General features: G+C 43.1%; 1 protein-coding gene across 9 annotated transcripts in view; it reads right to left on the bottom strand.

Annotated features, from left to right (window-relative positions):
- MARCHF1 (membrane associated ring-CH-type finger 1) overlaps window positions 1-19966 on the bottom strand; it is a 973853-nt gene that overhangs the window by 101346 nt on the left and 852541 nt on the right. The gene's annotated exons all lie outside the window — the stretch shown is intronic.

Here is a 19966-nt window from a genome sequence, read left to right on the forward strand (position 1 = left end):
ACATTTTATAACATTCCAAAGCTTGAAGTTGTTACCACTATTATTGTCATCACTGAAACTAATAAAATCTATCAATCATACCACTATTGACCTTTTATATTTTTGACCCTACTACTATATTGGGCTTGATAATAAGAGATCCTGAAGTAATGCCAACTACTAACACAAAGTTGAGTATGTTTCACTAAATTCCCACCTTTAAAACACAATATTTTACTCATTCCATTTGCCTTTTTTTGACCTGCTGTGTTTAATATAGATGATAAATCAAAAGCCAGAACATATTGTTAATGTACTGTGTGCCAGGCATTGTGCTATGGATTTGCCTACTGTTTCTTTAATCATTACAATAATTTCCTGAGTGGAAAATTACAAGAATGAACAGTTTTTAGTTGTTCTAAGCCATTTCCATATACTCACTAATACAATAACCATGCATGGTAAATGCTGTAATTATTTCTATGTAACAGCTAAAGAAACTGAGGAATTGGGGTAGCTTCTCACTAACAAGTGGTATTTAATTCTATTTGAAAGGCAGAGAGACAAACAAAGAGATTCCCCAAACTGCTGGTTCCCTCCCCACACTTCCATAATATTCAGGGACAGGCTGGATCAAAGCCAGGAGCCAGGAACTCCATCCAGGTCCTCCACATGGTGGCAGGGACCCAAGTACTTGAACCATCAGCTACTGCCTCCCAGCAGGAGACTGGTATCAGGATCTGAGCAAGGACTTGAATCCAGGCATTCTAATACGGGATGAGGGCTTCCCCAGGGGTGTCTTGTGTGCTGTACCGAACACCTGCCACACTATTACGTAGCAGAGTAGGGATCAGCAGCTGGAGTTTGGCTCCACCATTTGTTGTCTCGCCCATCAGAATGCCGTGTATCCTCTTTTACAAAGGATGAAACCAAGGCAATTCTGGGTCCAGATTCAGCCTGTCTGGCTGCAAAGATGAATTAGCTTTATGATCAGGAATCTCATACTTAAAGCAGGAAGATTAACTGAAAATTTCAAAACCGTTCCGAAGGTTACATCCAGAGATACCCACCGATGAGTGCGGGGTCCAAAGAAAGGTAACTGAAGGGGTCAGGAACAATTTAGAGTGAGAACAGTAAGAGGAATGAATAATGTCCTCTAGGATATACAAGTCCGTATCCTAAGGTCTCAAACTTGGGACTGTTTCTGTACATGGCAAAGGGAGCACTGGAGATGTGAGTGACTTGTGGATCTCGGGATGGGAAAATTATACTGAAAAATCCTGGTGGGCCCAGTGTAACCACAGAGATCCTTACAAGAGGAAGGCAGTCGAGTTAGGGTCAGAGAGCCGGGAAGATGCTGCACCTATGGCTTTGAACCTGAGCCAAGGCACGGGAGCAGCCTGTAGCAGGTGGAAAGGCCAGGAAACGGGTTCCCTCCCAGGGCCTTTAGAAGGAACGCAGCCATCCTGACTTCTTGACTTTAGCCAGCGGGGTCCTCCAGAACTGTTAGATAATACATTTATGTTGTCTTGAAGCCAAGACGTTTGCAGTAATCTGTGACACCGGTCACAGGAAACTAACACAGAAGGTAACACCTGAGCTAGTCTTAATGGACAAACAGAAGCCGTCAAGGGAGAGGAAACAGGGTGCAAAGGGCAAAGCGTAGCACTCTGCACGTGCCCCGTAGCACGACAGCCATCTGCAGCCTTCTGATTCACGCTGGGCTGGCTCTGCTACCAGCCCAGGAATGCTGTGTATTTTAAAATCTTTAAACATCATCTTTGTTTTCTTTTAGTATTAAACCATTTTATTGGAAACCGGTCAAAAAAGTAAGCACTTCAAATCTCACGGTTTCCTTGAGGCTACCATCTTGTGGTTTCTCTTAGTACTATTTCAGGCAAAAAAAAAAAAAAAAAAGGCATCATGGAGTAAGCCCAGCCTTAAATGCCCAGATGTAGGGCATGAAAGAATTAAAAATACTATGCATGACAACTGGTACCTCTACTTTGAGCTTAACAACCTAAATTCAAGGAAGTAGGATTTTACATACATATTACTGTATTAACACAAAATTCACTACAGTCTGCCCAAAGTTTCTTTTATGAATACATGGTGCAAAGCCAAATGCTGATATTTAGGAAAGTTGATATTATGATCAAATCCCCAAGAAGCCAGAGACATAAGACTACAGACTGTAAAAGTTATTTTCCCTAGTTTGTGAAAAACAGAAAGTAGACATGTTAATTCATGTACACTCATATCATCAAGGCTTATCAAGCTGTTGGGTGTACTTGGGACCACGGCGGTCTCCTGTGAAGTGACGGATGCCAGAGAGACCGACTTCTTTACAGCATCTTTGTGCACTGGTCCATTGTTCAAGATCTCCTTCAACATCTGTATCAAAAACCCCTGTTTTTTCAGATAAACTACATCAATGTGCACCTTTGAACAAATATATGGCAAATTCTGTACTAACAAGCATTTCTGATCGCTAAGTAGTAAGAAGTGTTGTTGGACTGTGCACCCCCCATTCCATGAAGCTCTGTAGAGACTGGTGGGGAGTTCTGTGCAAACAGACACTGAGAAAGGCCATCTGTGAAGTCTGCTGCTTGTACAGTGAAGCCCAAAAATATCCTCAAATTACTCTGATGCTCTTCTGAACGTGAACCACGTTGGATACTGATGACTGGGAAACTATATGGGACGACATCTTCATAATAATACAAAGTTTATAATTTCCTGTCTCTGAACAAACGTATGTTTTACGATGGAAGAGATTTATCATTGATAATAACATAGAGCATTAGAAGAACATAGTTTTCTTTTGGAGGAATTTTTGGTACAGTATGACACTGAATCAAGAAGTGTTTATATTCTTAGATCTTAACTATCTCAAAGGGAGCAGAAAACATTCCGCATTGTTCATAAAGATTATGCAGATATCTCTTATTCAGCTTTGCTGGGGAGCTTCCCTAAATTTGTGCCCTCTGCCCACATCTGGGTCTACCAGCCCACCGACCGCCCCCACTTCAGTGCCGGTGTCCATGTGCTTCCCTGCGCTCGCTCTTGCTTGACTGCACACAGGTACTTCCTGGCAGTGAAGCATGAGTTAATACGCTTGGGGACAATCCTTGGACTGGAATAGTGGATTTTTGCCCTAGCTTTTGTGCGTTGCAAAGAGGCAATTCAGAGCTCACATACAGGTTTCTCAAAAGGTCCCAAATGTATGAAGCCCAGGTTCCCCCAATGCATGGGCACAACCTGGGAAGTTCCCCTCCTCCATCTTGCTTTCCTGTACATTACTATTCTTTTCAGGATCCAATCCTTAAGAAAACAAACAAACAAACAAAAAACTTCCCCGCATGGCTTCTCAGCCTTTAGGCTAAGATCAAGTGTAAAGAAAACTACCAGCCGGCGCCGCGGCTCACTAGGCTAATCCTCCGCCTAGCGGCGCCGGCACACCGGGTTCTAGTCCGGGTCAGGGTGCCGGATTCTGTCCCGGTTGCGCCTCTTCCAGGCCAGCTCTCTGCTGTGGCCCGAGAAGGCAGTGGAGGATGGCCCAAGTGCTTGGGCCCTGCACCCCATGGGAGACCAGGAGAAACACCTGGCTCCTGGCTTTGGATCAGCGCGGTGCGCCGGCCGCGGCGGCCACTGGAGGGTGAACCAACGGCAAAGGAAGACCTTTCTCTCTGTCTCTCTCTCTCACTATCCACTCTGCCTGTCAAAAAAAAGAAAAAAAAAAAAAAGAAAACTGCCTGCACCCAACTGAGAGGACATCTAAACTAAGATGGGGATTTATTCCACCAGCTGACTCTTGTTACGAAACCCAAGTGAGATAAAGCGAACTCGGGCTTGTTTCACCCCTGACTCATTTTCTTACTGACCATGACTTACAGGTCTATTTCATAAGGGATATTGTGGTATTGTGGTGACTTCTGGGAATAAGGAGACAGATGACATCCTAAAGTGTCTGCAGTCCATCTAAAGCTGTGTTCCAAATCAGTGGGAAAGGTAGGCCAGGAAATGAACGGTGTTAGGAATAATGACTAGCCACTGAGGGAGAAGCATAAAGCGGAGTCCACGCCTTCCTGTTTACACTAGCATTTAGGTGGATGAATTTAAAAACAATGAAGTTAAAAATCACACAGTGAAACAAACCATAGAAGTATGAGAAGGAAACACTGTTAAATGAATTTATAATATTGTGGAAGAGAATTCCTTTCTCATGATTACAAAAAGATAAAAGCATAATTTTAAAAATAAAATCTTCTAATTTATAAAAAGAAAACACATACATTTACATGCCAACGTTATCCCAGATGAAACTCAAAGCCACAAATATTGCCGTATTTTATAACATTTTTTATATGATAGGTAAATGGCTAACTTTCTTTAGCCTTCAGAAATCTCTCACAAACCAAGAAAGAAAAGCTGATTGATATTTTAGAAAAATTAGTAAAACACAAAGAGGTAGTTCACAGAAAAGGAATTACACATGGCCAATGACACTCAATTTCAATAAGTAAATAATCACAAATTCAGTTAATAATGGTACCACTTTCACTTTCAAGTTCCTACATTTGAGAAAGACTGACCCCAGTGAAGACCTGGTGAAGTCACTCGCCCCCCACATTGGACTCCCTGGGTTCCAGCTCTAGTTCCTGACCCCAGCTTCCTGCTGACGCAGGCCCTGGGAGGAGCAGTGATGGCCCACGTCCTTGGGTCTCTGCCATCTGGGAAACCTAGACTGAATTCTCGGCCTCAGGTTTGGCCTGGGCCAGCACCCAAGCCCCAGCCAGCCTGCTGTGGGCATGTGTTGTGTGAACCAGCAGAGAGGGGCTATCCCTGATTTTATTTCTCTCTGGCTCTTTGCCTTCAGAATAAAAAAAAAATATTAAGTAATTTTAAAAGAAGATTGTTTCTATAAAAACATAAAGATTGACAATCAGAAGAGCTGTGTCAGGAAACCAACCACTGCCATATATTGTGGATGAATCTGTAAATTGGAACAACTTATTTGGAGGGCAATTACTCTATTAAAAGAGAAAATGCTTATGCCATTAAGTCAGAAATTCTACTCAAAGGAATTAATTTTTCTTAAAGAGTTGTGCAATTGCCCAAGATACATATTTTATAAGAATGCTCATTACAGCATTGTTTGTAACAGAAAGAAAATGGAAACAACTCAAATAGTTATTAATTTTTTATAACAAAGCATATAAGTTATTAAAAAAGAATAAGGCATACTTCACACATGCACACACAGATACATGCATTTACAGGAGATGCATATTTTTTATTTTTTTTAAATAGATTTATTTTATTTATTTGAAAGGCAGAGTTAGAAAGAAGGAGGGGAGAGAGATCTTCTAGCCACTGGTTTATTCCCCGAATGGCTGACACTGGACCAGGCTGGAGCCAGACGCCTGTAACTCCATCCGGGTTCCAACTGGAGTGTCAGGGACCCAAGCACTTGGGCCATCTTCCAGTGCTTCCCCAGGCACCTTAGCAAGGAGCTGGGGCTCAAACCAGCTCTTATTTGAGATGCTGGTGTTGGGTGGTAGCTAACTCGCTGTGCCACAACCCACAACCCACTATGCCACAACACTGGCCTCTACAGGATGTGTTTTTCAGAGAAAAGTCAGATTTTAAAATTGTACATAGTCAGATCTAGCTGGGTACACAGTGCTTTCTTGGTGTCTATTTGTATTTTCACAGGAGCGATCTGGACTCATATGCATCTATTAGCTAAGGTGTCTTCATAGAGTGGGATCAGGAGATCCCTTTGAGTTTAGGCTGTACATCTGTATAATGTTTAAAATCTCTAATATTGATGACAGGAGACATAATTATTGAAACATGTTGGTAGTGTAATAACCGATACCTAGCCCCTCTTCCAGGCCAGCTCTCTGCTGTGGCCCAGGAGGGCAGTAGAGGATGGCCCAAGTGCTTGGGCCCTGCACCCCATGGGAGACCAGGAGAAGCACCTGTCTCCTGCCTTCGGATCAGCGCGGTGCGCCGGCCGCAGCGCGCCAGCCATGGCGGCCATTGGAGGGTGAACCAATGGCAAAGGAAGACCTTTCTCTCTGTCTCTCTCTCTAACTCTCCACTCTCCATTCTGCCTGAAAAAAAAAAAAAAAAAAAGCAAGCTTTGTAGATGTTCCTGGTGCAGCTGTGGCTTACTTACCCCCTTTGGATTCCACTCTCCCTTCAGTGAAATATCGACAATAAAAACCCCTGCACGAAAGGGCTGGAGGACAATGCAAAACTGCAGAGTGTCCACGAGTGGACCTGGACACTAATCCTAAAATATTATTCGCTCCCAGTAAATCACATTTCCTCCCCACGCAAGGACTCAAAAGCACCCGCATGTTCAGAGAGAAGAGCTGCAGCAGTCGTTGACCAGTATCTCTCAAATGTGGCTAAAACTTAGAATCACTAGGGCAGTTTTCATAAATCCCTTTGCCTAGGAGGTTCTAGAATCTCTGAGGAATGAAACTCAGGAATCAGCTGTCTTAAAAGCCGCCCACTGATGCTAATATGCACCCAGAGTTAAGAACTGCTGGCTCAGGTCAAAGGAGATGCTACCCTGTTTTGAATTTCTTATCAGACTTTTTGGAGGCTTCAGTGAAATAATATGCTGACAACTTGATGAGGCTTTGTGTGTGTGTGTGTGTGTGTGTGTGTGTGTGTGTTTTGAGAGAGAGAGAGAAAAAAATGTTTTCTAAATTCCCAAATCTCACTCACATATCTGGAAGAGACCTTGGAGTTCTGGGGAAGAGTTTTACTAAGACATGGAGTATAGGAGCCAGAAAGAATAACCAAGCAAATCTGTGGTGTCTAGGAAGACAGCGCACTCTACTCATCACTCTTGCTGCCACAGAGCAGGACAGGGAGAGAATGAAGGGTAAAATTCTACTGTCTTCAGTCTCCATTTCACAAAATTAACTATTTTCATTTTACTTGAAATGCAGAAAAAACACAGAGACATCTTCCATCTCTGGTTCACTCTCCAAATGCCTTGTAAGAGCCAAGGCTGGGCCAGGCTGAAGGCAAAGCAGGCTCCCGGACCTCAGTGCAGATCTCCAGGAGGGCGGTAGGGAGCAGGTGCCCGAGCTGCCGTCTGCTGCCCGCTGTGGTGCGCATCAGAAGGAAGCTGGAGTCAGCAGTGCAGCAGGGAAGGGAGCCCACACGTTCTGGTGTGGGGTGCAGGCTCTCCCCGAACACCTGTTCCTCTACCGTGCACTTGCCCACCCTGTGTTTCATGTGGTGTGAGGACAGGGCAAGGGTGTGGGACAGGGTGTGTAGAGCAGTCACCAGCAGATCCCTGGGGAAAGCTGAGAGCATGTCCAAGAAAGGACAAAACGTGTGCATCTCAGGTCAGCTTCCAGGCCAGGGTCGGTAGTGTCTAGGGTGGCACTTAGGTGCTTAGGAGGGTGCACGTGATGGAGGCAGACTGACCTGACGGTGTTCCTTCATGCTCCCACTGAGCACTCCAGACATTTTCTTGTATTTTCCTGAGTGTGTGCGAGAGAGCTGGAATTGTTCCCCCAGGAGGTGGCCAGGGGTCATCGGAGTGACTTCATCACAGACATCCACTGAAAAGACCATCCAGCCCTGGGGCTTTGCCTTGCCAATAAAGCAGAAACAAGTTGGCAGCGAGACCTTGCCTGCCGGTAACCAGAGGGCTGGCCCTCGAGGCCACCAGCCAGGAGCCCTTTGGCACCAGGTCTGGCGAAATCGTGGAGGACAGAACTCTGCACAGCGGCCCCTGTCCCAGTGCATTCAGTAAATTGAAGGCGATGGAAACAAATCCGGAAAGACCGAATGTGATTCCATTCTGACCTGTCGCAGCGGAGGTGTTTCTGGAAAAAAGACAACACAAGCGTTTCCCACATAAACAGTAATGGGAGCACAAGAGACTAAAGAGTGCACTTCTAGTTCTCACATCATATATTTTCCTTCCATATTCTGCAAAATTCAGCCCACTACAATCTGAGGACATGCAGGATTCCCAAGAAACTCATAGCAGCGAACATCTGCCGTATGGAATGATGACTAAATCTAGACACAGAGGAAAGTGATCTTGCGGCCAAGTGTGTGATCCTGTGGGGTAAAATTAGTGCACAGGAAGACGCAGGCCAGGCAGCAGGAAGCAGAGGAGAGAGCCAGGAGAGTCGGCCGAATGTTCCTTTTGGCACACCACGGTCCACAAGGAGCTGCGTATCTTTTCCAAAAGGGAAAATCTGGGGCCCATGTTGGGGCATAGCGTGTGAAGCTGTGGCCATGATGCCAGCATCCCATATGGGTGCCAGTTAGTGTCCCGGCTGCTCCACTTCCAATCCAGCTCTCTGGTAATGGTCTGGGAAAAGCAGCGACAGATGGCCCAAATGCTTGGACCCCTGCCACACTGGGAGACCCAGAAGAAGTTCCTGGCTCCTGGCTAGGGCCTGGCCTTTGTGGCCACTTGAGGAGTGAACCAATGGATGGAAGATCTCTCTGTCTCTCTTCCTCTCTCTCTCTGTCACTCCCTCTTTCTATAACTCTGATTTTCAAAGAAATAAATCTTAAAAAAAAGAAAAGGGAAATTCATACTACTGAAATTCATACTACTAGGGGAAGTGGCTTGGGGCAATGCTGGGTTCCTTAGGCAGGTCAGAAAGAAAAGTTGCAGAGTTAAAGATACAAATGCAGTCTGCTCCCAGAGGCCCTACAAGCCTGGGACACCGGCACGCAGGGGCCAAGGTCAGCCAGAATACATTTCCTGTTGAGGCGCAGTTGACAAAGCAATGCAACGGTCAGCAGAGAGACATGGCAGGAAATTGGATTTTTTTTTTAATTTATATAAGGCAAACAAATTTCATATATTTCATATACACAGATTTAGGGCATAGGGATCCTTCCCACCCTAACCTCTCCATCTGCCCACACTCCCACCCTCCCTCCTTCCTTTCTTATCTCTTTAATTTTTACAATGACATAGTTTCCATTTATTTGATAATCATAAGATTAACCTTCCACTAAGTAAAGAATTCAACAAATAGTAAGAAGAAAAAAACCCTGTTCCTCAACAGTGTAGACAAGGGCTGTAAACCATAATCAATTCTCAAAATGTCTATTTCACTCATACATTTCATTTTTTTTTTTTGTATGCTATTCGTTATCACAGATCAGGAAAAATAAACCAGCTCACATCACTTCCCAGGTTTCAACAGAAATGCTCTCTGCTCCTGCTAATACAGACCAGATCCAAAATAATAGCATAGACTGGACCCGGGACCTGGGAGACAACAGAACTAGCCCTGGGGTGGGGAGGGAGCTGTGGAGCCCCCGCTTACATGCTCATTCTGGGATGCTAGCATCTCAGAGTGCCAGTTCAAGTTGTAGCTGTTCTGTTTATGACCCAGCTGCTTCCAATGTACATACACACTGAGAGGTAGCAGTGTTGGCTCCAGTGCTTAGGGACCTGACACCCACGTGGGAGACCCAGGCACAGGTCAGGGCTCCCAGCTTCGGCCTGGCCCAGTCATAGATTTTTCAGGTGTTTGGAGAATGAACCAGTTGGTGGAAGATTCTCTCTCTTTCTCTGCCTTTTAAGTAGATGAAAAATATTAAAAAAAAAAAAACACACCAAAAGCTTAATTCTGGGAGCAAGTACTGTCTCCCTGGACCCATCACAGTATGCAGGCTGCCTAGAGTAATGTAGGCATCCCAGGTGCTACGTGGACAAACAGGCCCAAGGCATCCTCTCTGGCAGCCAGGTCACGTCCCTCCATCCAGTTCTCACATCAGCTGCAGCTCTGGGGAACAGTTTTTTTTTTTTTTTTTTTTTTTTTTTTTTTTTTTTTTTGACAGGCAGAGTTAGACAGTGAGAGAGAGAGAGACAGAGAGAAAGGTCTTCCTTCCATTGGTTCACCCCCCAAACGGCTGCTACGGCTGGAGCTGTGCTGATCTGAATCCAGGAGCCAGGTACTTCTCCTTGTCTCCCATGCAGGTGCCCATCCTCCACTGCCCTCCTGGGCCACAGCAGAGAGCTGGACTGGGACAGAATCCAGCGCCCCGACCAGGACTAGAACCTGGGGTGCTGGCGCCACAGGCGAAGGATTAGCCTAGTGAGCCGGGGCGCCCGGCCAGTTCTTTGTTAGTGCCTACAACTACCTCATGGTGACAATGTCCCACCTCAAGTGAATGTCACTTAATTTCCAATTCCGATTCCTTACCCCACGAGAATCCACTTGGCTCTGCATAAGCTTGCCTAGGAAGGAATTCACCCCTCCAGGAGCAATCTTTAATAAAAGAGGGGACGGGGAGCCTGCAGATGAGTGACCCGTCCTTATCTGTTCCCCAGCTGGAAAATCCCAAGACAGTTTGCATATTTCTCAGGAGTCCAATCTGAAGCAAGCCCCTGTTGCTAAATTCAAGATTCACCCTTCAGTGAATGTTCCCTCCACCTTTCTCATTCTCCTGACTCCATTATTGGTGATTCACAATGCAGTACCTGCACCAAAATTCTTGTCACAGGTACCGCTTTGAGAGGAACCCAGATTGAGAGAGACAGTTGGTACCCGGAACAGTGCCAGGAAGCAGACACACAGGAGGCTGGCTCACTCGTGGTCAGACGCGACCAGGCAGCCTTTGCTGACAGTGAATAGGACGGTGAGAAAGCCTGAACGCTGTTGCTCTGCACTCCTAGGGTTGGACGAGGTCCGGGTGCGTGGAAAACCACACATTGATTCTGCAGTTTGTACACCCAGGCCCATTGGCAATCATAAGGATGTGCAACTGTAGCCATTCCAAGGCTTTGTTAATTGCCTTGGGGACTTCATAAAAGCGAAGGGCAAGTTCAGCTGAGCCCACTAGACACTAAAAGCACTCACGAAAGCCAGCCTGTGTACAAGTGTACCCCCAAGTGAAGAGATGCTGTGCCAAAGCAACCTTCCACTGAGAGGGCACGAGCCAGAGGATACGTGCAGGAGACCGCAGTCCCTAGTGGTCATTCCTGGAGCCATTCTTTAGATTTCTTGGAGGTCCTACTAAATTAAGCCCTGCTGTCACAACCGTGACCTTTGTACTACATCCTCCCGTTGTTGTCTTCTCTCTCTCTCTCTCTCTCTCTCTTTTTCTTCATCTTGCTGTTCACTGTCACTCTCGCTGCCTAGGGAACAGTGCCTGAACAAACTGCTTGCACAAGTCCTGTTTCCAGGTTCTGCCTCGGAGAACATAAACTCACACACTGGAGCTCTAGGGTGAGCTGTACTGGCAGATTCTGGGCTCATGGGTCCACAGGCCAGGGCCTGGGCTATGTATGTGGAGGGTGAATTGGTTAACTGCTGTCACTGTACCCGCCAGCCTGGCTGGTCTCGCATGTCCTGTATTTGTATTCCCATCATTCGATTGCCTCAGTTACAGGTCTGGTGCCCAATCTAAAGTCCACTGAAAGAAGACCAAGTTCTGAGTGGCTTTTCTACTTACTACTTGAATGCTTTACTTAGTGGAGGGTTCAGCTTGTATTATAAAGCAAATTAAAAGTATGGCATTGCAAAAATGAAAAGAAAAATAGGAAAGGAAGACGGGGGCATGGGAAGCTAGGGAAAGAGGGAGGGGAGGGTGGGAAATATTATTGTGTTCTTGAAACTATAAATGAAACACATGAAATTTGTTTGCTTTATATAGATTTTTAAAATTTAATAAAAATTAAAAAAAATCAAATTGAAAATCTTGATCCTGCCCTCAACAGGACTCAGTTAACTGTTGAGACATTGGACTATGTTCTCAGAGTACTCACTGCCTTTCACTTTCAGGGTTGGAAATTCATCTTCCTAAAGTACAAGCTTGGTCATTTCCTTTCCCTTCTCCAAGGCTTCCAATGGTAACTCACCAACTCATAAACTAAACACAAAGAAACCAGTCTGGTATTTTAAGGCCTCTAAATTTTGTATCCCTTCTACTTTTCTGCTATGAACTCAGACAGTCCACTTAATTTCTGGGTTTCCTCCAAGCCTGGCTCATTTGCTAGTCCCAAACATGCCTGTACTTCTGCTTCTATGCCTTTAATCTCTAGAGAAAATGGCAAGAAAATAGCCTCAGAATTCCCCTCAAGGCCCAGTTAATTCTCCTAGCTTTATGTACACCTGCTTTTCTTTACTCTCCAAGAACCCTTTTTTTGACTTCTCTGATGGTGTTAATCTTGCTGCAGCATTTTGTCTTATCTGTGTTCTTGTCTAACCATTTCCAAACTGCCACCGTGTTCCACAGTTAATCTTTTTTGCTTCACAACCAAATCAAGAAAACAGGTCAGCTCGTTTTGGAAATCTTCATAGTGTCTTGTATGTAGCAAATGGCTATTATAGCTTTGTAGGATTGAATTTAGCTCGGTAATAGCCAAACCAAGTTGAGTTGTCCTTGGTAAATCCTGTGCTGATTGCAGCAAAGATAGAGATGACAATCACACCACAGAGAACAAAGCAGGAAGGGTTCTCTTCTCAGTACAAGGGACAGTTCTCCCCGCAATAAAATAAATGAACTGAAGCCAAAGTTTTATGTAAGTCTTGAGACCTCTTGCTTGGATTTTGGAATCAAAAAGCATATCACATGAAAGTTGCCCCTTCTGCTTTGTTTCGAAGATGTGGATTTCTACTTAAGAAAAGATACAATTATATTATGTAGAGATGAATTTGTCTTTTAACTGTTTTGAAGCTGGGATGGTCTGTTTAAAAAGAATACATGGTCATTGAAGACAAAAATGAATTAAAGTCTTTTCAATGCATGGCCCTATTCAGTAGCGATGTATTGCTTTAATTTGTTAGCTGGTACATTATGAGAGCTTGGTAATTTGTTCATCCCTTTAATAGGTGCAAGATTGAAATGGGGTTGAGGAGCGGAAAATAACAATTGGCTGGATGTGCAGAATAATATGTAGGCGTTCTTGGTAATGGATGTTTATTTCAGATGATTACACTGTACAGTGCATTTGAATGGGAAAAACAAACAGGAGGCCAGCTGCACTAATTTTATCAAAGTTATTTATATCAGCAGTATAATTAAAGGCAGTAATTTTAAATTAGGTTTTCTGAGAATCCATTTATAGGCAACACAAGGCAACTTGTCTCTGTGGCATCCAGGCCATGACTGGGCTCTGGGGGCAATGTGCATGACAGCCAATGGGCCTTGTGATTTTGAAAATTAATTATTGTTTCGAAAGACTCTGAAGCTCTTGCCTCCTGCTGTCCTGACCAGCTTAGACCCACTCCACCAGGAGAGCCCGGTCCCTAATTCATGGAAGTAAAAGAATAATCAGGCACAATCATTTAGAAACGGCTTCTCTTATTTAGGAATATGCTAACAACACCCTGTGAAGAATTATTCTGGAACTTCAGATTGGAAATACTTTCACAGAAACTTCTTTTTGTAAAGCCTGCATTATTTTCAGCCGTAGTTCATGAGTAACACATTGAAGAATTAAGTATTAAGTGAACTATTAAATGATTATAAGGGGCAGAAACCAAACAAAAATAGAACGAAAGACTCTTTTGGTTGTGAAAAAGATATTTAATGACTAAAATAATTTTTGAGAACGTACTTATGCAACCTTAGGGCTACAGGAATCCACCTGACATCACTATCCCATTTAGAACCTTCTCCACAGGTAAGCCTCTGGCACCTGCATGGCCAGTAACAGAGAACTCTACCCCTGACACGTTTACTGGGCTCTAACTGGATCATATAGGACAGCGACTGAAGTCTTTGTCTTTCCTCTCACTTCCAAAACAAGTCACAGTGTTACCCGCAAAAGCCACATAGAGGCTGACACCACAGCTCACTTGGCTAATCCTCCACCTGCAGTGCCAGCACCCTGGGTTCTAGTCCTGGTTGGGGCACTGGATTCTGTCCCAGTTGCTCCTCTTCCAGTCCAGCTCTCTGCTGTGGCCCAGGAGGGCAGTGGAGGATGGCCCAGGTCCTTGGGCCCTGCACCTGCATGGGAGACCAGGAAGAAGCACCCGGCTCCTGGCTTTGGATTGGCACAGCGCACCGGCTGTAGCAGCCATTTGGGGGGTGAACCAACGTAAGGAAGACCTTTCTCTCTGTCTGTCTCTCTCTCTCACTGTCTTACTCTGCCTGTCCCAAAAAAAAAAAAAAAAAAGCCACACAGAATGTGCTTAACGTCTAAAACTGTTTTCTGCATCATAGCCCTTTATGGCTTACACACCCTCATATATGTACCATTTCCCTACAAGTGATCGTCCCACCATCTGTAAGTCTGGAAAACATAGCTTGGAATACACATTTGCAGCAGAAAGCAATTAATTTTATCAAAAACACAGGACACACGTAACAAATATGTAAAGGGGGATTTCCAACAACTGTGGGCCTCAAATGTTCAGTTAAGTAGTGTTCTACTTTATTTGCTATGTAATCAGTGAAGGACTCTGATTGTTATCATCAGATAAGGGTGACACTAATTATCCTTCAAAAAGAGTCGTCCATAAAAGAAGAAATGAAAGAAAATTCAATTTACAATAGCATCAAGACCATGAAATACATATGAAGTCATCAATGGGATATAAAATAAAGTACAGAAATAGACCCGCATGATTACAATCAACTGACTTACTCCCAGTGTTTCAAGACAAGACAGCACAACACAGGAAGGAATGCCTTTCGAAGGAGGATTCTGGAACAAATACATAGTCATATGGGAGAAAATGAGTCTCAACCTTTTCCATGTATATTTCACTGGAAATAAATCATAGAACTACATGCAAAAGCTAAAACTATAAAACTTCCAGAAGAAAATATAGAAGAAAAATCATTGTGAAAAGATTTTTCTAGATGTGACACAAATAGTACAAATCCCAAAACAGAATGTTGAATAAAAATTAAAACTTTTGCTCTTAGAAAGATATTATAGAGAAAGAGAATATGAAAAACTTATATTGAATAAAGAACTTGTAACCAGATATCTTGTGCCCTTACAACTCAAATGGTCTTATATTTGAACAGCAACTGAAGAAAAAGATACGAATTTCTAATAAATATATGAAATATGCTTCAGATAATTAATCATCAATAAAAGGCAAATCAAAGCATAATGATACACCATTATATGCCCATTTCAACAGCTACAATTAAAGTACTGAGAATATCACAGATTGGATGCACGACAATTTTAACTTCCATGTATTTTTGGAGGAAATTTAAAAGGGAAAATTATTTGGCAGTTTTATGTAAATTAAACACATCTACAATTTAACCAATAATTTTGTTTTTATGAATTTACCCAAGAGAAATTAAATCATGTCTACACACATGGAGACTTTAATACAAATATGTATAGGTAACAGTTCTATTCACAACAGGCCCAAACTATAAACAATCAAAATTTGTTCATTACTAAACTACACAACATTACATAGATGAGTAGATGAATCTCAAAATAATTATGCTGAGTGAAAGAAGTGAGTGTTACGAGTACATATGATATAATTCCATTTATAAACTGCAAACTAATCTAAAATGAAATAAAGCTGATTAGTAGTTGCTAACAGGGATGAATGAACTCACAGGGTCCATGGAAATTCGGGGGCATTAACAGAAACGTTATCATCTTGATTGTGGTGGAGTTTTATTCAAAACCCATTGGCTCAGATAATTTAAAGGGATACAATCTAGCATTCGATATGTCCTACTTTGGAGAAATCTAAATTTCTCCCAAATAAATTTGATGAGAATAAAAAGCTTACTTGACAATAGTGTATATAATAGCTTGTGGTGAGAAAAGACAGACTGGAGACCATAGAAGTAAAGAACATTTCTAGGTTCAAAGCAAAAGATGAAGAGTGACCACTATAGAGTATGATAAAGACAATGTGGTTAAATGGAAAAAAAAAAAGAAAGAGGCTGAAGGGAGAGAGAAATGAAGAGAAAGATAAAAATGTGAGCGAAGTTAGTAATGTAAAAATATGTGGAAAGAAAAAAGCACAATGTATGCCGGATAAGGAACAGGTGAAGAGCGGAAATGAAGACATAAAATGAAAGAATAAAAGGAAGAGGTACTCAGGCTCACACATACCACACTGGAGAGTCTGGATGTCAGAGGTTATGAAATGGTTTTGCATCCTAGCAGTGACTCCCACAGTTTCTTAGAAAACCAAGTTAGTTCACTTAGTTACTTTAATAAAGTATTGCTCTAAGCTGGATCTTTGTAGACATGAAGATTATTAGGCATATTTTTGAAATTAAAAATGTATTATTTACTTGAGAGGGAGAGAGAGGGAGAGATTTAGTTGCTAGGTCACTCCCCAGATGTCTGCAATGGCTGAGGTCAAAGCCGGGAGCCTGTAACTCATTCGAATGCATAGACCACCCTAAGAAATTGTTATGACAGAAGTCACTAATGTGACTGACCTGGAATCGCCTTTCCTTTGAATCAGATCTGTGTTGAGACAGGATTTAAACTGGGTTCATTTAGCTTCCATGAATGAACAGCAGCTCTACAGGAGAACAAGCTGTGGGGTCTAGAGCGTTCTTTGCTCTCTGGATTAATTCAGAAGTTCTTTAGGAAAAGCTAAAGGCTACCTACTGCTCGAGTGCTCTCAACAGGGTTGTTGAGAAAGAGTTAAAATGAGTTCGGAATTGTCCATTCCCCACCATATGCTTCCAGGAAGCTGCTCATATTTCTAGTTATTATGGCATCAGAAGCAGCTAGGCAAATGTGACCATCTTTTTATGCACATTTAGGATCCCATTAAGAATACTGGCCAGCCAGCGCCGTGGTTCACTAGGCTAATCCTCCGCCTAGTGGCGCCGGCACACTGGGTTCTAGTCCCGGTCGGGGCACCAGATTCTGTCCCGGTTGCCCCTCTTCCAGGCCAGCTCTCTGCTGTGGCCAGGGAGTGCAGTGGAGGATGGCCCAAGTGCTTGGGCCCTGCACCCCATGGGAGACCAGGAGAAGCACCTGGCTCCTGCCATCGGATCAGCATGGTGCGCCGGCCGCAGCACTGGTGGTGGCTGCCATTGGAGGGTGAACCAACGGCTAAAGGAAGACCTTTCTCTCTGTCTCTCTCTTTCTCACTGTCCACTCTGCCTGTCAAAAAAAAAAAAAAAAAAAAAAAAAAAAAAAAAAGAAAAGAAAAAGAATACTGGCCTGAATGAAAATCTGAGAAACAAATACAAGAAGTTGGAGACACGGGCCTGGCCAGGAGTAACCAGAGGAACTCCTGAGGTTCACTTATGGGTACAGACAAAAGAACAGTTAAGTGTCAAATTTCAACATTAGAGATCATTGCTATAGATAGTTTTGGTCTGGAGAAATTTCAAAGCATAACCAAACATGTTCATGGTATATTCAACAGCTTGAGCTATCACCTTAGATTATATCCATCAAGTTAAACAGATTCCCGATACCATGCTTAAGTTACTGCGTATGTTGGATTCCTATACAGAATTATTGAAATTGTAAAAACTCTAATAAAGTTTAAAAATATTGTTTGAGGGGCCGGCGCTGTGGCTCACTTGGTTAATCCTCCGCCTATGGCACTGGCATCCCATATGGGCACCAGATTCTGTCCCAGTTGCTCCTCTTCCAGTCCAGCTCTCTGCTGTGGCCCAGGAAGGCAATGGAAGATGGCCCAAGTGCTTGGACCCTGCACCCGCATGGGAGACCAGAAGGAAGCACCTGGCTTTTGGCTTTGGATCTGCGTAGCTCCGGCTGTAGCGGCCATTTGGGGGTGGGGTGGGGTGGTGAACCAACGGAAGGAAGACCTTTCTCTCTTTCTCTCTCTCTCACTGTCTAACTCTATCTGTTAAATAAAAAAAATATTGATTTTGAGAGACAGAAATGGAGGGGGGAGAGACAGAGACAGAGAGAGAGACAGAGACAGAGAGATACAGATAGGTAGACAGAGAGACCACTTATCTATCTGTTCACTCCCCACATGTCTGCAACAGCTAGGGCTTGTCCAGGCCAAATTTAGAATCTGGGTCCTCAATTCAGGTCTTCCTAGTGGATGACTGGGACCCAATTACTTGAGCCATCACCTGTTGCCCTCCTTAGCAGGTAACAGAAACAAAGAGCTCTGTTGAGGTGGGAATTGAACCCAGGCACGCTGATGTAGGACAGGGAAATCTTAACTGATAGTTCAAATACCTGTCCTACACTGATACTCAAGTCATAGCAAAATCACAATTAATTTTAGATTATTTTTGAGTTTTAGAGTAATTAGTTAATAATTGGGCCAACTGTTAAGGATATCTTCTATTCACTAAAATCATTATCCATACCAAAGAGAATGCTTATTTTTCTATTTCAAATGCCAAAGAGGTGGAAATGGACAGTAAGACAAAAGAGTGTAAAAAGACTTCACAACGTTAGTCTCAGTTTTAAACTTCCTTTGGTTTAATTTATGTTTTTATGATTTTAACTCAAAATTGCATTATCATGTCAGTCTGTAAGTGCAGTTTCTGTTGTCCCTGAAGTCATATTTAACACTTGGCAAATACAAGCATTTTACTTAATGTTATAATGTGTCTTTCTTGCATTTCCTACATGCTAATTTATAAATTGCCTTTGCTATAAGAAGCTAAAGAATACTTAGTACTGATGTTGTTACTAGACTTCATAAAGTCTGTCACTTTTCAAGAATAAAATGACAGTTTAACTTTGATTCAGAGAGCATAGGGAAATCAAACAAGAACACTGGGAGAAGAAAGAACTGAAGTTATAATTCTATATAATTCTTTATCTATGTTATGTTAAACTATTACTAAAGTAATAGTTATTATGACTAATAATAGTACAAGAAAATTGTGGCTGTTACTGTCTAAAATAAATGAATTACTGTGATATTCATAAGTCTGGGGTTTCTAGAATATCTTGAGATGCTTTGCTACCGACAGCTGAAGTTCTATGCTATGTAACTGCCATGTATTAGGCCAGCCCAGGAAGCAGAAGGGAAGACATGAATTCCTCAAGTTATGTAGGAGTCAGTGATATCTTGGCTGTGTTTTGGTTATTGGGTTGGGTGTACCCTAAAAGTTCATGATTAAAGGGTTTGTCCCCAGGGTGCTACTAGGAGAGGGTGGAACCTTCAGCAGTTGGGACCTCATGGGAGGTGTTTAGGTGATTGGGGGTGGGCTCTTCAGTTGTCATGAGAGGATTGCCACAGAAGCCTGAGTTTGCCCAGTCTCTCTGCTCCTGCTTTGAGAGGCGACCACTGGCGCATTCTACAGGTGCCATTCACTTTGTGGTCCTCACCTGATCTGAGCTCATGCAGAAGTTATTGGCTTGGAACTCCACAACCCGAGCCGTCTGCCTCGGGTATTTTGTTATAGTAATGTAAATTTAACTAATGCCATCTAAATTTACTTTAATGCAAAGTAAATATTTGTGTGCTAGGAATAGTGTTTTCTTCTTAAGACCAAATAAGAGTGGAACTTTTTTTGAGAAGCATAAATCCAATGGAAATATGTAGAGTCCCAAAGAATTCCAAAAGGCAACATTGTAGAATAGTCTTTCACTCTGATTTTAATTTATCTTCTGGACCTTATTGCTAGGTTCATTTCAAGATTAGTGATAGAGCTTAGTGGGACCAAACCAGGAACTACGTTGGTTTATCTATGTTATGTGAAAGATTATCCAAACTTGCCTAATTTCTTTGGTTTGATTGGCACTGTTTACAAGTGTTCAGAATCTGTTGAATTGAAGGTCAATACACTATTTGTGTCTTTTTGTTATTGTGTAAAAAGACTCATTTATGAGGCTGGCACTTAAAAAGACTTATTAAAGTTGCTGTCTGCAGTGCTGGCATCCCATATGGGCACTGGTTCAGGTCCCAGCTGCTCGGCTTCCAGTCCAGCTCCCTGGTGATGCATTGAGGAGAGCAGTGGAGGATGGCCCAGTTCCTTGGGTCCCTGAACCCATGTGGAGACCTGGAGGAGGCTTCTGGCTGCTGGCTTGGGCCTGGCCCAACCCTGACCAATGTGGCCATTT

This window comes from Oryctolagus cuniculus, chromosome 8 (assembly GCF_051225735.1).
Source record: "Oryctolagus cuniculus isolate XC-2025 breed Fujian yellow rabbit chromosome 8, ASM5122573v1, whole genome shotgun sequence".
NCBI classification, from domain to species: Eukaryota; Metazoa; Chordata; class Mammalia; order Lagomorpha; family Leporidae; genus Oryctolagus; species Oryctolagus cuniculus.